Source organism: Poecilia reticulata, linkage group LG1 (assembly GCF_000633615.1).
Source record: "Poecilia reticulata strain Guanapo linkage group LG1, Guppy_female_1.0+MT, whole genome shotgun sequence".
Taxonomy (NCBI): domain Eukaryota; kingdom Metazoa; phylum Chordata; class Actinopteri; order Cyprinodontiformes; family Poeciliidae; genus Poecilia; species Poecilia reticulata.
Window position 1 is genome coordinate 7,986,532 of NC_024331.1, and position 3,149 is coordinate 7,989,680.

A 3,149-nucleotide genomic window follows, 5' to 3' on the forward strand; every position below is an offset into this window, starting at 1 on the left:
ACCAGAAAACGCGATCATCTCTAAGCAACAGATTAAAAGCGCAGCAACAAAAATTCTTATTGATTAAAAAAATATAATGTTTCTCCCGCTCTTTTGAAATACCACTTATTTTACACTAACAAGAATTGTGCAATTGGTGAAATTTGCAGAATAGTTTTTTTTTGTGTGTGTGTGTGTAATTGTTTATAAATGTATTTAACACATTCAACTCAAAAGTAAAAATCTCGATTTAGACTTCGTGGCAGTTCGTTACCAGAAAAAACCCGCTTATCTCTTAAAACCAAATTAATAACATAGTTTATAAAACAAAAGCTCTTTCGAAATAACGCTTACCTGATTAGATATACAAGACATTACCGTTGGCAAATTTCGCAAAAGTTAAAATCTGAAGTTCACTTCGTGGCTCTTGGTTACCAGTAAACACACTGATCTCTTAGCAACAGATAAGCAACAAAAATTGTTATTGTTCAAAAAACATAAAAACTTCGTGGCACTTGGTTACCAGTAAACATACTCATCTCTTAGCAACAAAAATTGTAATTGTTCAAAAAACATAAAATTTGCTCTGCTCTTTTGAATTGGAGTGGAGCGGCAAAGTGAGAAGGATGGAAAAAAGGAAGCAAGGAAAAACCAAAAACTGGACACATTTTGTTCGTCGACTTGGAGATGAAGCGGAGTTTTTGTTGGCAGCGATTCAGACCCGCCAAAACTGCCAGCCCAGCCAGGGAGCCAGTATAGTTACAGGTAGCAACTCTAATGTTAATCACAATGTGAGTTAACTGATTATAAACTGTACCAGCCCCAAGGTTTATAGTTAAGGTTTACATTAAAGCCGCCTGGGAGAGCGGCGCGCGTGATCCGCACTGCGGGTCCGCTTCAACGCGCACAATGAACCGAGCTCCGTGCTCATGATAAATTAAAACAAATTCAATCATTTCCATTGGCATGATTTATCACTTCTCTTTTTATTTCTCTTTCTTTCTACAAAAAACTGTATGATAAAAGCTTTCAGGTTGGTGCTTTGGTCTCAGCTAAATCTTTTTTGAAGGACAATTTTATTTACAAAGACTTCAAAATTCATTTTATTTTGTCGTTTAGTTTATTTATTTTGGATATTTGAAATGCCTTCCAGTTGCAGTGTTAAATGTTCATTGTAATTTAAAGTTTACTGATCTTTCAGATTGTGTTCTTGCATTATAATTTTCCCATTAACATTTATTACTTAAAAATGGTCTAAAAACAGCAATAATATTGTTTATCCAAAATCAAAATTTGTTATTGTGACAGGTCTACACACATATATAGTGTAGTTAGTTTATTGCCTTGGATGGCATAGCTACTTTGAAAGAGTAATTTGATCACTCAATGAAAAATTCATCCATCCGCTAGAAAATGTGCATCTCTTTTCCCTCCATCGTTTACGTTTGTGTCGCTGGTGTTACATATGAAACGTATCTCCCCAAAGAAAAAGAAGAAAGCAACAATATATGTTTTCTAAAAAAAAATCACAAATACTTAACTTGGGTTATTTTAATCTGATTATTGGATTGTAAATAGAAACACGTTAGATTACTCGTTACAAGGGGTCAGATTAGAGTAACACGTTGATGACACCATTGTTTGACATTTTTGCTCAAGCTATTTACGGATCTTTCAAGTTTCCGATATGTGTCCCTCCCCCCCCAAATGATAAACTTGTTCCTACGCCCTTGGTAAACAGCAACAATTGTGCAGAATATGACCTGGGAACCACTGAGTCAAAGTGGGAATCACCCCCTCGAGTAGTGGACAAAGACTGAGCTAAGCGCCTGAGACTTGGCGGTAGGTGGTAGGAGTCAGTGGCTGCCGGTTCAGTCCCGCTCCGTCCGCTTCTAACATTGTGCCAGAGGCCTCTGTCAGACTGCCTGGTAATGCATGAATGGCTTTGTCAAGTTTCTAGTGCAAATATCTTAGTACTCTTGAAATAAGGAAAAACAAACTTACAAATAACTTTTCAGCAAGATATAGGAATTTGTTTCAACTGAACAGCTCCTTTAATAGGCAGTATTATGAGTTTTCCAGGCATATCATTTTATAGCATAATCAAGTAACTATGCTGCTTTCGGCAGCATAGTTATAAAAATGCCATATACTAACGGAGCCCACTGGGGGACATGGGGAAAAATGTTTATTTTGGTTACTTCACAATACATTTGAACTCCCTCGCAATTAGCAAATGCACCCGAGTCTATTTTTATACAGTCACAAATGTCCATTTGAAATTTCAAATATATACACATTTAACCCTTGTGTTTACAAATAGGGTTCAACCAACCCCACACCGGTATCACTTGTATCATTTGCCTCATTCCTCGCACGCAAAAGGGTTAAAGTGCCTCAGTCAAAACATGCTTAGTCTTTGATGCAAAAACTTGGTTGAAAATCAATTTGTTTGCTCCATGTTTAAGTCTGTTTGTGTAAGGTTGAGAAGGGACTGCACATGAAATTAGCCCTTGATTAACTATTCAGACTAACAACATAAAAAAGACACAATCAAAACTCAGATGACTTTATTCCCCCTTTAACTCACTGGGTAATGAACAGACACTTTCGTACGGAAGGTTTCTGTTTATATCTTAGAAAACATGGAAAAGGATGGAAAGCCCATGTTTGACCTGCTTTGCATTTGCATTTTGCACATAGGTTTGTGGTGCATTTCTATCCCAAAGAAAAAGATATAAAGCTTCAGATATCTCACAAATGAGATATTAACATACATAGAAAAACCTTACGAAAACTTATATCATAGCAAAATGTACGGTGGCTGCTGTGATAAAGATTTCCAGTATTCAATTATGCCACATGAACTGATCATTACATTATTGTTCAAGAACACAAGATCATTGTGAGGTAATGCAAAAGTATTTCTAGAGAATGCAATTATTTTGGGAGGTTAGCAAAAGAATAAAATCCTCCATGTCTCCTTGGGGGCTCTGTAATATATATGAAATATTACTCAAGAGAAATTTAACTTCTTCAACTTGAAATTGGGCTTCTGTCTCTTTAAAAACTCCAGCTCTTTCTGAAACTCCGCCTTCAGGAAGTCATCACAACATTGCTCCCCTATTAATCCCTTTAACAAAATATTTCCCAGTGTTTCACTAGCAGGT